Source organism: Ovis canadensis, chromosome 14, assembly GCF_042477335.2.
Source record: "Ovis canadensis isolate MfBH-ARS-UI-01 breed Bighorn chromosome 14, ARS-UI_OviCan_v2, whole genome shotgun sequence".
Classification (NCBI taxonomy): Eukaryota; Metazoa; Chordata; class Mammalia; order Artiodactyla; family Bovidae; genus Ovis; species Ovis canadensis.
The window spans coordinates 73,883,641-73,898,255 of NC_091258.1; the positions used below are offsets into that span (position 1 = coordinate 73,883,641).

General features: G+C 45.1%; 1 protein-coding gene across 1 annotated transcript in view; it reads right to left on the reverse strand.

Annotated features, from left to right (window-relative positions):
- LOC138419222 (zinc finger protein 665-like) overlaps positions 1 to 14,615 on the reverse strand; it is a 39,615-nt gene that overhangs the window by 22,539 nt on the left and 2,461 nt on the right. Inside the window, exon 2 of the mRNA XM_069551774.1 lies at positions 9,304 to 9,577. The gene's annotated coding sequence lies outside the window, so the exon portion shown is untranslated. The remainder of the gene's footprint in view (positions 1 to 9,303; positions 9,578 to 14,615) is intronic.

Sequence of the window (14,615 nt, forward strand, 5' to 3'; positions counted from 1 at the left end):
ATCCCCTGGAGAAGAGAATGGCAACCCACTCCAGTACTCTTGCCTAGAGAATTCCATGGACAGAGGAGCCTGGCAGGGTACAGTCCCTGGGGTCACAAAGAGTGTGACATGACTGAGTGACTAACACTTACATGTTTTCAACCTGGATCCTGGGGCTCCTTAATCAATAGAAATAGTTATGAGACCGGAAGGGAATTTCAAGAAAGGCTTTATTGGGACTCTTGCTGCAGTAAGGAGAGACAGAAAAAGAAGTGTGTGCCCCTGCTCCTCCAAAAAAGGGGGGTGAGCTGATCCCTTTGGTTAAGGGTGGAAGGAAGCTGAGGTGATCTGCCCCGCATCGGGACCCCCGATGGTGCTGTGAGCAGGGATCACGGGAATTGACCTGATTTTGCTTCTGGAGCCTGAGAAATCAAGCTTGGTTTGTGGTCCTTTTACTTATTGTTCAGAATTGGTGTCTGCTCATGAATGTGGTTATAGTTTCTTTGTTCAATTACACATCCTTTGTGGTCTGTTGCCCGAGAAGAGGTTCATCCAGGTGCAAGAACTGCAGTAAAAAGTCCCAGGACCCAGCCTGTCTCATACACACATCACGGTTTCATCATCCACTCGGCCGAGAACAGACATTCAGGTTCTTTCTACAACACGTGGCTGTTGTGAATCATACATTATAGGTTACGGGAGTGCAGGTTACTCCTTCAAAATACTGATTTTTGCACAGGACTTCCCTGGTGGTCCAGTGGTGCCTAGTTCTGTGGGGGATGTGGGTCCAATCGCTGGTGGGGGATCTAAGATCCCACAGGCGGCGGAGCAACTAAGCCCAAGCACCACACTAGAATTTCAGTGCACAGAAACCAAAGATCCTAAAAGACACAGGCGAAGCCAAATACATCAACAGTTTTAAAATTTTTCCTTTTCTTAGCTACATAATTAGAAGTGAGATTGCACGATCCTATGCATGTTCTATTTTTAATCTTTGGGTAACTCTGTACTGTTTTCCATGTACCATTTGCATTGCCTTCAACTGTTTACAACCATTAACTGTACTGTGCATGGACATGGCAGACGCCCGAGATCTGTAAAGATGATGAGAGAACAGTAGAGGAATCCACTGTGCTGGCAGCAACAAGTAGCAGCTGTGTCATCTCCAGAATAAGCCTCTGTACTACAGGTTGCTGTGGAGCTGATAATCCTTGGATTCTAAGAACAAGCCTTTGCTGCATCAGGAGAAACTTCTGCCATCAAAGCTGAGGCCCAACCATTACCCTCTGAGGCTGAAAGAAACTTCCAAACCTGCATCTGGACCAACACACTCCCCCAGAGACCTTGTAATAATCCACCCATCCTGCTATGCAATCCCCAGAAGGTTCCAAGCCTTAACAACTCCTGTGTTAATGATGGAATAATATACACGAAGACGCCCAAATACCAACCAGACTCAAGACATCTATCAGTCATGGTGACCCCGGCAGCCCCAAACTGTCATCACCAAAATCTAATAATACAAGACAGATGTGTAGGCTGAATTATACACCCCAGTGCAACTTCAACATCTTCCAAGGAACACGCCAACTTCTCTTTTTTGCCTTCCATCTGAAATCTTCTTAGCAACTCAACCTAACAGAAAAACTATAGGTAATCCGCAAAGTGATCTCTGGAATTTTAACGACAGTTATTCCTGGGTCTGATTCTAGCCCTCCCTAAAGACCCCACAGAATCCACTGTGTGGAGGGGGTGCTGTGGGGCACTCCTGGATCCCGTCCCCCGTCTCTGGGACCACTGTGCCCATCCCCCTGCACCCAGACCTCCCTGTGGGCTCAGCTCAGGCCTTGATTCTAACACACCGCAGGGTAAGAGTCCTCAACCCACTCCCACTTCCTTCCTTCCTCCACAGGTGTGATCATGCGTTTCCCAACGAAACCCAGTCATGCAACCCTCAGTCACAGCATCTGGGTCCCAGGGAAACTGAGCTAAGATACTATGGCATGCCCACCATTCCACGCAGCCCACAATTGGCCATGAGCCCACATCCAGGTCCTCCAGGTAGAACTGAGACCACCTTTGTCAACAGTTCCACACACCCCGTGATCCCACAAGTATGAATGTCTCCCTCTTTCTCTCTCTCACACACACACATACACACACACACCCCCATTCACTGGGTTCATCCAGAGCCCTACTCTTGCTGCCACAGCCCTCCTGGAGACTCTGACAAGCTCCCCTTCACTTTCCCCCACTTTTCTACCCCTTCATGCATGGTTGAACAAGAGGGCTAAACAGCAGAGACCAAGGGCATGAGCATCGCAACAGAGTTGCGCACAAGCTGCAAATCCAAGGACACTCGGCACTCAGTACAGAGACCAAGGAGCCGGCCCTCCTGGGAAAACCTGCCAGCAACTTGGGACATCAGAAAACTTTACAGGACCTTCAGATTTGGTTGGATTGAGCTCGGTGAAGAAATAACAAAGACAGAGAGACCCTAGTCTCACTGACCCCTGTTCTCCCCAGTGAGAGCTAACTGGAAGATGTCCCTGATCTTTAAGGAGGTGGGGGACTCCTTCATATCCCCTTGGATTCCAAACCTTCTGGCCACTCTAACCACAGTAAACTCAGCATCCTCTGATCTGAGCAGATAAACTGCTGGAAGGCAGAGCTGCTGTCTAAGATGGCAACCGGTCCCTGGGTGGACAGAGCTTAGAAGACCTGGGGGCTGCAGTGAGCAGTGACACAGCAGACTAAAATATGGGGACACCTCAAGACACTAGATCTATCGGGCTCATTAGGACTCCCCATATCTTTTTGCTTTTCAGTGATTAAGTGTCCACATGGGGTAAGGATCAATTAGAGTTGAAATGTTCAGAACAGATACAGGAACCATCATCACCTACCCTGTCCCCTCTGTCTCCCCTGAGAATTCTTCAGCCCAACCCACATTCCCAGTCCTCACTCCCAGAGTGAGATGCTGTGAGCATCCAGGGAGGAAGAGGAACACGGTGCATCCTTCAATGGAGGGAAAAGAGGAAAGACTCCAAACAGTCAAAGGACAAGGGCATTTCTGATGAAGGCAATTAATATAGAGGCAGGAAACCTGGTTAATGTGACAGAGAATATGGGAAGGAGACGGGGAGACCTCGCTGGCCTAGACCTGAAGGAAAAGAAAGAGCAAGGGCCACGGTGATTAATGACCAAAGGCAGGCATAGAAACTAAGATCCCAGACAGAGAAGGTTTTGGTGTCTATGAACAAGGACCATGTGAATGTGACCAGGACAGACTGACCATAAGAACAGGGTCAGCTCCCAGGATGACGCTGGAGACACTGGCAGAGACCTGAGGGTGACAAAGGGCTGTGGAGCCACCTGAGGAGTCAGGATGCTGCCCTGAGGACACGGGGAAGCCAGTGGAGGTGGGAGGCCTCCCTGCAGATTGACCCTTATTCATAGAAGACATCTGCTGATTATCTATCTCACTCTAAGCATATGTTCCCGCCTCCATCCTACTGTTGTCCTTTTTCATTTTTCAAAACTGGGACCCATTTCAAATTCTAGTAACAACTGAGCTCTCCCTCCAAGAAGAACTGCCACACACAGTCACACACCCAATTTGGCCAATCATTTCAGAGGTCACTGGTGCTCAGATGCTGGACCCAAGGGAAACATCATCAGATCACCTCACTGCTCACTAGTTACCTGATCACATAACAGAGAGGAAAACGGAGTATCAGACGAACTGCTTAAATTAGGTCGTGACTCTTAATATGAAAGATCACTGACATTCTTCCTAAGTACTCATCAAATCAGTCGACATCTCTTTACCAGTTACCAGAAAAATGCTTTGAAAATATAACATCAAGAAGAAACAGCAAATGGGACTCAAATAAACATGAAACAAGCCTAATGTGAATCAGCTTGTTAAAAATTTTTCCACTGAAGAATTATGGTGTCAGGTGAAAAAAAAACTTGAGAACACAGCATACTTAGAAAACAATGACTTGAATTAACTACAGGAGGGCAACAAATCTTATTTCAGAAGCAAGTAATTCTTTACTTCGGTATTGAATGATCTATCCCAAGCTACAAAAAGAATGAAATGTAAAGAAAGGAGAAAGAAAAAAAGGAAAATGATCACAAAGAACATATTTAATGTTCCTGGAAAAGGCACCATGTAGTAAGAGAGTCAGTCAGTTCTGCACATGGATGTTATCTTTTAATACAAATAATTATGAAAGGCACAAGCCTTACAGACAGAAGTTTTGCAATTCTCACCTGTATAATGTAAAGAAACAAGTTTTAAATTTATTAGATCCTAAAGCCAAAAATCAATGTGGTGGTTTTGTCACTAAGTCCTGTCAGACTCTTGCGATCCCATGGCTGTAGCCAGCCAGGCTCTTCTGTCCATGGGATTCTCCAGGCAACAATACTGGAGTGGGTTGCCATTTCCTTCTCCAGAGGATCTTCCCCACCCAGAAATTGAACTCGGGTCTCCTGCATTGCAGGCAGATTCTTTACCGACTGAGCTATGAGGTAAAGCAAAAATCAATGTATCACGACTTCATAATCCTTATCCAACCAATTCAGCACTCTCCTGGATCCAGTCCCCTCCCCCACCTGCACACTACTTGTTTCCACTTCATTTAGTTCATCTGCTTCCCTACTTCTTTCTCTGTCTCCCTCTCTCTTCCCCTCTGCTCTCTGGCTGTCCTCCTCTCTGCTTCTTCCCTGACTCCTATCCGGCCTCTCGCTGCCATCTGTTCCCTGTAAAATGCTTCTAATCCAACCTCCTTGAGGATCCTAAATCTCCCATGAATTTCTGCCTTTCTTCCTCCACCTCCGCCCTCCCTTCCTCCCAACTCTCTGGCACCCCCAAGGGGCTATGCTTCCTTTCACCTTGCCTGCTTTCTCAGCTCCTCCAATTACTGGATATGAGTGAAAGTCGCTCAGTTCTGACTATTGCGACCCCATGGGTGCAGTCTGAGGAATTCTCCAGGTCAGAATACTGGAGTGGGTAACTGTTCCCTTCTCCAGGGGATCTTCCCAACCCAGGGATTGAACCCAGGTCTCCCGCATTGCCAGCGGATTCTTTACTAGCTGAGCCATGAGGGAAGCCCGATCACTAGGAGTCCCCTTTCTCCCCCAGCAGGATATTGCTCTGTAAGCCAAGGTTCCAATTCTTGTATCTGATTTACAGCCCCTCTAGTTGAAGGCTATGGAAGGGGTCGGCAGAGGATCAGATGCTTAGATAGCATCCCTGGACTCAATGAACATGAATTTGAGCAGACTCTGAGAGATACAGGGGTCGCCAAGACTGGGACTGAACAACACTTTCCTATTTTGCTCACCTTTAACTCCCCGGAGATTCTGCTTTTTCTCTAAACTTCTGTCCTTGCCTACCCGCAACCTTCAAGACTTCCTTTCATGTTGCCGTCTCTTCGCAAGTTCCTCACCAATTCTCTTGTCATCGATTCTTCCTCAGGCTTTTCAGTTCTCTCTTTCTCTCGATGTCTTTGCTTCTCATGACATGACATGACATGACATGACACACCACACCACAGCACACCACACCACACCCCCCACTATTTACGGGAATGGCGGCTGAATAAGAAGCCCTCCTCCTGCAAGAGCCATGGAAGAACCAGGGGGTCAAGTGGCTGGCCCAGGTCACCCACCCCGACAGAGGATCAGGGGAAATGTCATTACGAAGACAAGGCCTGAGGAGACACGGGCGCTGAGAGGGAGTGGGTCTCAGGAGTGGGGCGCGCTCCCCAAAATCCCAGGACCTGGGAGAGGACGTGGCCTCCAGGGGCCGAGAAGGCGAGGCTGAGGACCGCGGAGCGTAAATACCCACCTCGTGGAAGAGAATTTTATGCGCTGCAGCAAGTGCAGAGGGGACAGTAAATGGTTCTAAGACGGAAGGAGGTGCGAAATGCAGCGTTTCCGAGTTCCAAACAGGAACCGGCTTCAGTGCAGACTTTAAACCAAAAGGGAGGCGCCCCTTCGCCGCTCACGGAGGCGTCTGAATTTGCTGGGGTTGGTGGGGCGGGCGCAGGGATTTAGAAGCAGCAGAGACCCTCAGACCCGGGGTACCGAGGGAAGCCGAGTGAGAGCGGCACGTGTGACTAAGAAGAGAGAAACTCACGCCGCGCTGCTGAGACAGCTGCACCGCCGGCTCTCCGCTTCCGGATGTGGGAAGCTGCGCGGGCCGGCAGGGAAATGGCGGGGGCGGCCTGGGGAAGCGGCCTAAAGGGAGACAAGCTGTCAGGGTGTGGGTGGTGGAGGGAAGCCGGGTCTGCCCTGCACCTTGCGAAGGTGAGGCAGGCGGGGCTGAACAATTCAATAGTGTAATCTCTGAGGAAGGTGACTGCAGGAAATTAAAAGACTGCTTCCTGGAAGGGAAGTTAGATGTCCATCAGCAGATGAATGGATAAGAAAGCTGTGGTACATATACACAATGGAGTATTACTTAGCCATTAAAAAGAATACATTTAAATCAGTTCTAATGAGATGGATGAAACTAGAGCCGATTATACAGAGTGAAGCAAGCCAGAAAGGAAAACACCAATACAGTATACTGACACATATATATGGAATTTAGAAAGACGGTAATGATAACCCTGTATGCGAGACAGCAAAAGAGACACAGATGTACAGAATGGACTTTTGGACTCTGAGGGAGAGGGAGAGGGAGAGGGTGGGATGATGGAGAATGGCATTGAAACATGTATACTATCATGTAAGAAACGAAGCGCCAGCCTATGTTCGATGCAGGATACAGGATGCTTGGGGCTGGTGAACGGGGATGATCCAGACAGATGATATGGGGTGGGAGGTGGGAGGTGGGAGGGGGATTCAGGATTGGGAGCACATATACACCCGTGGTGGATTCATGTCAATGTATGGCAAAACCAATATAGTATTGTGAAGTAAAATAAGGTAAAAATAAAATTTTTTTTAAAAAAATTAATAAAACAGTGCAAAAAAAACCCCTAAACAAAACAAAAGCAAAGGCATCACACTGACAACAAAGGTCCCTATACTCAAAATAACGTAATGTTAGTCGCTCAGTCGTGTCCGACTCTTTGTGACCCCATGGAGTTGGACTCCTCTGTCCACCAGGCTCCTCTGTCCCGGGAATTCTACAGGCAAGAATACTGGAGTGGGTGCCTATTTCCTTCTCCAGGGTATCCTCCTGACCTACGGATCAAACCATGTCTCCTGCAAAGCAGGCACATTCTTTACTGTCTGAGCCACCAGGGAAGCTCAGATATAATGTAAGTGCGATGGAAATAGTTGAGATGAGTGGCAAATTCAAGTTGTGCTTTTTGGAATATGAAATTTTTCCCACAAATATTTTCCATGCTTCGATTGAATCAATCAACGTGCAGATATGAAGGGTTGACTGTATTTTCTTCTCTCCAAATATCAAATTCCTAGCAAGTACGTAATATCATATACAGTTTCAAATTAAATTCACAGGTTGTTTGATTTTGCTTTAACTTGTCATGTAACATACTGCCGTTGAGTCTTTGGATGTGGCATCCAACCAAAAACAGCTGCACATGGTAACCTGCTGTATGAGAGGTGTAAATAGGTAAGACGTTTTTGTGGACTACATTTAAAACATGATAAATGGCACTGTCAACATTATTCACAACTTAAATATTATGTATACATTACAGATCATCTCCATTTCAACAATTATATAAGGGGAACACTAGAAAATAAAAATTTTATCATGTTCTTATGCAGTGCTTAAGCAACTAAATGTTTTATCTGAAGAGCCTATGATATAAAAATTAGAATCAAAGTTTTGCATTTTGAATGCTGGTCCATAAAGAAGGCTGAACATAGAAGAATTCATGTTTTTGGACTGTGGTGCTGAAGAAGACTCTCGAGAGTCCCTTGGACAGCAAGGCGAGTCGTCTAGGACCATCAGTCTCTTGGGGCTGCTTTGAGGAGGGCAGGAAGAACTCCATCTTGAGGCCTGTCACCCATCTTGAGACAGCAGCTGAACTGGGCCTAAACTTTGCCCAAGAATGCCCATCCTTAAAGTAAAACCAGGTCTCCTTGGAGACCTCTCTCCCCACAGATGACAAAGACTGGAGTTAAGGTCAGGATGCCCCAGTTAGATTAACAATGAAGATATCACCCTTGAAGTATAATCGCTGTTCCCCTTTAACCTTAATTGTTAGTTCTCCCTACACCTACATGTTGTAAAACTAAATCATGTACATCAAAAAAAGTTGCGAACATGTAAACACTCACTCAGTGAGGGGTATAAAACCGAGTCTCTTGAAAATGTCAGGGTCCTTGTTCGGAACCGATTCCCCTGGGACGTGCTGGGGTAATAAACTGTTCTCCACTGTCTTGACTGTCCTCCGAGGTGTGCTTTGCGACTCTGGATTCTCATTTTTCCATAACAAATCCTAAAGGAAATCAACTCTGAATATTCCCTGAAGGACTGATGCTGAATCTGAAGCTCCAATACTTTGGCTATCTGATGTGAAGAGCCAACTCACTGGAAAAGACCATGATGCTGGGAAAGACGGAAGGCAGGTGGAAAAGAGGATAGGATGGTTGAATGTCATCACAGACTCGATGGACAGGAGTTTGAGCAAGTTCCGGAGATGGTGAAGGGCAGGGAACCCTGCCTGGTGCAGTCCATAGGGTTGCCAAGAGTCTGACAGGACTGAGTGACTTAACAATGACCCACTCCAGTATTCTTGCCTGGGATCCCATGGACACAGGAGCCTGGCAGGCTACAGTCCCTGGGGATCTCAAAGAGCTCTGACTGAGCACTGTGACCATTTTATATTTCTCTTTGATTCTAATGCTCATACAAGTAACCAGCATCACTGAAAATAATCTCCTAAAATGAAGTCTTTGTAGTCAATTTACTACCATGCTCATATAAAACAGAAAAGGACAGTAATACACCTCCCTAACACTCGAGAAAGAACTTCAGCTCAAGCACCAGTCCCAAAGCTGAAATTCTAAACTAGTTCCTGAACACGTGATTTGATACTTATAAAATTATCAAGTGCCACATCATAATTAAAATGACTTTTTCCTTATAAATGACTATGTATTTCGTGCACTGTATCTGTTACCTTAGGATCTTACATCCAGAGGAAATCAGACCCTGGGCCTCTCACAGCAACGGATGAATTTATTTGGGCTAGAGGAAGGGGTCAGGGAATAGGCAGGTGTGAAGTGACTGGAGACTATGGATAGGGAGGAGAGGGGACACCACAGGCGCAGCTTAACAACAAAAACAAGTACCTGACATTTCCAATGGTCAACCGCACCTACCAAGTCTCAGCTTCAGGAACTGGCTGTAGAACCGCTTGCATCGAAGTGAGGACGGGACACTCCTCAGCCATTGGTATCAGAAGAATGCCACAGCGAAGGGCGGGGCGTAGGGCACATGCCTGAGCCTGGGCCTGTGAGGGGCCCAGCGAGCCGGCCGAGCCTGGCCAAGAGGACACCTGCTGTGTTCTTCCTTTTGGTTCCCAGGTATCTTGTCAGGGTTTAGAAGTACATGAGGGTCTTTCCCGTCTTGTGTTGCATCATTGATTCCTCATAACTGTAACAGTTTTAAAGTAAAAACTTAAAATTCTGTGGGATAATTGCGCTGGAGAGAAAGGTTTCCTCTTAACAGGATTCCTGCTGATGAGGCTGAAGCAGTTCAGTATGGGAACTGAAACCTGGTGTGGTGGCCGGGCTGGGGGTGGGTAGGGGTGGGTGGGAGTTGATGTGGGGTGGTGGCTGGACCCAGAAATATTCCTGCAATTAGAATTTATTTAAGCAGTTTCAGTAAACAAGAACTGGCTTTGTGTAGGGATGACAAGCTGGAATGTGAAACACACAGCTCTTAGCAACACCTCATAGTAACACCCAGAAGGAGAAAAATACCTTGACATTTCACTTCTTCAAAGATCAAGCTTATTACTCACTGCAGCAGCCCAATGACAATGCACCCTGAGGGGAATGCAGGCTGGAGCAAAACAGGTACCATTCTGAGCTTCCGACATAGTAGCCTTGGTAAATCACGAACAGCCTCTTGGGCCCATCGTCCTCCTCAGGAAGTCCAGGTAAGTTTAGGGGAGTCTCTCCTGGTTTTCAGATCTCCCAGTTATGGAGTGAGGATCCCAAATTTTACTTCGCAGGTTATTAATGTTAAAACATTATAAGGTTAAAAGACACAGGAGGATCCTGGTTGAAAGATACTGGGATTTGCTCAGTTGAAAGCCACTCGGGGACACATCCCTGGTGGTCCAGTGATAAAGAATCCACCTGCCAGTGCATGGGACACAGGTTTGATCCCTGGTCTGGGAGGATACCATGTGCCTTGGAGCAACAGAGCCCGAGCAACACAAGTACTGAGCCTGTGCTCTAACGCTTGTGCTCTGCAACAAGAGTAGCTACAGCAGTGAGAAGCCAGCACAGCAATTAAGAGTAGTTCCTGCTTGCTGCACCCAGAGAAAGCCCACGTGCGGCAAAAAAAGGCTCAGCACAGCCAAAAGAAAAAAGACATCGAGGGATCTGGACTGACCCAAACAAGGAGATTCAGAATGCCAGTCTCCAACCAAACACCAGCCACGTTTATGTATTTTATGTACAGAATTTATAGCGCCTGCTCGCCGCAAGGAGAGAAAAGCCAGGGCACAGTGAAGACCCAGCACGGCCAAAAATAAATTTTAAAGTTATTAAAGAAAACAGAAAAAATTTCCTGTAATGAGAATTGCATTCTTCTTTATAGAAACTGTTTCTGTTCCGTGCTTTTGATGCTTGTGATGACATAGCTTCAACTACTTTTGAGAAAAACTTGTTTACATCATAATATATGTCATATACATATAAACATCATAAGTGAATACTTCCTTAACGTAATGGAATGTCAAAAATTACTAGATGATCACTTGACACTAATTAGGCAGTTTTAGTTTTTATTTTAAAAATTATATATTCTCTTTTCTTTGCAGTTTCCAAAAGCTCCATCAGATGTAGACAACAAAGCAGACTACAAAATAACATCTTGAGAAAACATTACAATTTAGTTTCACCAAAATTATCACCAACTTTGCACTATTTATAAATATTTCTATGTGTATTAACTGACTGAACTCAAGTCCTAAAGGAACTTTCTTCATGTTTATAGGGAGGCTACTATGTTCCCTGGCATTGTCTTCTGTGCTTTTTCACATTACAAAAGTCTCAAAATAACCCACTAACTTATGTATTTGTTAGTGTAAGGCAGAGAAGAAATGTAAATTAAACTTTAAATCTCAGTCACAACATGTGGACAGAAAAACTAACGCTAAGGAAAAAACTTGAAAAAACAAAAGAAATAGGGTAGCATGATTTGAGAGAATCGCATTGAAACATATATATATTACCGTATGTAAAATAGATAGCCAGTGGGAGTTTGATATATGACTGGGCATCCAGAGCCACTGCTCGGTGACAACTTGGAGGGATAGGGTGGGGAAGGAGGGAGGGGACACATGAATGCCTATGGCCTATTCCTGCTGAGGAATGGCAAAACCCATCACAGTATTTAAAAAAAAAAAAAAAAACTCAAGAACAAGGAAATTCTACTAGAGCTGACAATGAACTATGGAGCATATTTATTAATTCTATAATGTTACATTAACATTTTAATATGCTCTGGAAAACTGGACTTCTATTTAGTATTAATATTAAATATTTCTAAACATTACTGTTCACTAGGCTAGTGTAAAAATATCTTAAGCAATAGATAGTAAACAGTAATTTTTCTGTTTAGTAAAACAGATAAATAGTAATTTACCACCATCTTCAACAACCATATGGAACAATGGAACATATGTGTACAGCAGGAAAAGGAATGTAACAAATTCATAGCAGAAGTAAACATTCAGTGTTTTGTTAAACAGTCTCACTGTGGTTTCTCCGATGTTTGACAACTGATACCTTTAGACCTTAAAGCCAACCGCTTCCTATGCTGCCTATCTGGGCAGGCTGAGAAATTCCCATCAGGTTGGAAGTCCATAGTGCTCCAACTAGAAAGCTTCATCAGTTAAAAAAACATTCTCATAACATATCATCTGCCCCAGTATCCAAACCCAGCTTTGGGTTTGGTTCATTCTTGTGCTTTCGGTGACTTCAAAGTAACAAGAACAAACATGTTGGGGATTGAATGTATGAAATTTCTAGTTTATCAAACCAAAAAAAGATGCCACCATGTAGTCTGCATTCTCAATGATTTCTGGGACTTCCCTGGTGACTCAGGGATAAGGAATCGGCCTGCCAATGCAGGAGACGAGGGGTCAATGCCTGGTCCAGGAAATTCCCACATGCTGTGGAGCCACTAAGCCCCTGAGTCACAACTGTTCAGCCAATAATAAATAAATAACCCCAAATAAAATCATTTCAGAATTCTCCAAGGTCAAAAAGAGCTACCACTTTTAACCTTAGTTCTGAAGTTTATTTCCTAATCGTTTACATGTTTATTTTCTTATTTTCACTTCATGTAAATCAGGCGCATACTATTGGGTTTATTGGGAACAAAACAGGACATTGGGAAATATCATACAGGAACATCCATAAACAGGGGAGTAGATTTTAGGGGGCCAGAGTCTATAAAAGCTCCACTATGGACAGAGTGTGGAGAGAATAACTCAAGTGCAAATTATTAGTATATAATCCCCAAATTAACTATTCTTTGATTTCACTATGAAAAGAAACTCTAACAGTTTCTTTCAACCTTGAGAGCCTTTGGGGCATTACTAGGTTCTGTTATGAAGAACTGAAATTGGATAAAACTGTGTTATTTGAAGAAAAATGTTGTGAAAAAAGAAATATTGATTATACGAATGCAGGAAACTCCTTCAAAATACTGATTTTTCACAGGACATTCCTGGTGGTCACAGGAATTCCAGATTAAGAACCTGCCTTGCAACAAAGGGGACTCAATCCTTGTTCAATCCTCGGTTGGGGATATAAGATCCCACATGCAGCAGAGCAACTAAGCCCAGGTACCGCAAAGACAGAGCAGGCATACTCCAGAGCCCCCCTGCCAGGATGAAAGGGCCTGCCTGATGCAAAAAAGATCTCGTGATCCACAACTAAGGCCTATTGGAGTCAAATAAATAAATATTTTAAAAAATATACTGATTCTGCTTCCTTTGGGTACATAATCAGAAGTGAGACTCTGAGATCCTATGCATGTTCTCTTTTTAATATTTGAGGAACTTCTGTACTGTTTTCCATGTACTATTTACATTCCCACCAACCATTCACAAGAGTTCCTGTTTACCTGTATTGTGCAGGTACGTGGCACATGCACGTGATTTGGAAAGACACGGCGAGAACCCCACTGCACTGGCAGCAAGAAATAGCAGCTGCATCATCTCCAGAATAAGCCTTTGTACTCCAGATTGCTATGGAGCTGATGGTCCTCGGAGTCTACGAATAATCCTTCCCTGTGCCCGTGAGCTAAGTCACTTCAGTCATGTCTGACTCTTTGCGACCCTATGGACTGTAGTCCACCGGACGCCTCTGATCATGGAGTAGGTTGCTATGCCCTCCTCCCAACTCAGGGATCAAACCCACGTCTCTTCTGTCTCCTGCACTGGCAGGTGATTCTTTATCACTAGCACCACCTGGGGAGCCTGATCTTTCCTTACATCCTGAGATTTAATGGCCCCTCCCTAACGAAATCCTTCTGCCATCAAAGTTTAGCACCATTTTCCTTCTACGTTGAAAGACCCTTATGAAATTTCATCTGGTTCAACACACTCTCCACACATTCAGTAATAATCCATCCATCATGCTATGCAATCCGCAGAAAGATTCCAAGGTTTAACAACTCATGCATTTATGATGGAATAATACACACGAAGGCACCCAAGCAGCAAACCGGATTCAAGACAGCTTCTTATCAGTCACAGTGACCTCAGCCAGCCCAAAAACTGTCATCTCCGAACTCTAATAATAAAAAGAAGATGTGTATGCTGATGCACATGTCCCAGTGAGACTTCAACAACCTCCAAAGATACACTCCAAGGTCTTTTTTCCCTTCCAAATCCATCGGAAACCCTCTTCATTACAACTCAAAATAACAGAAAATACTAAAAGTAACCAGCAATATCACCTCCGGGATTTTACCAACAGTTATTTTAAGGTTGTATAGTGATACTTGCCCTTCCAAAAGACATCACAAAATCCACTCCATGGAGTTGATGCTGTGGGGAACCTTCTGGATCCCACCTCCAGGACCAATGCACCCATCCCTCCCTGTGGGCTCAGCTCAGGCCTTGATTCTAACACAGTGCAGGGTAACAGTCCTCTTCCCAATTCTACTTCCTTCCTTCCTCCACAGGTGTGATCATGACCTTCCCAATCAACCAACGCACACAAAACTCAGTCACAGCATCTGTGTCTCAGGGAAACTGAGCTAAGACACTGTGGCATGCCCACCCTTCCAGGCAACCCACAATTAGCCATGAGCCCACATCCAGGTCCTCCAGTCAAAACTGAGACCACCCTTGTCAACAGTTCCACACAACGTGATCCCACAACTGTTGCAGGGAAGAGCCAATTCTGATTCCAAGTTGGAACGGTTGCTTTGCCTTGCTTCT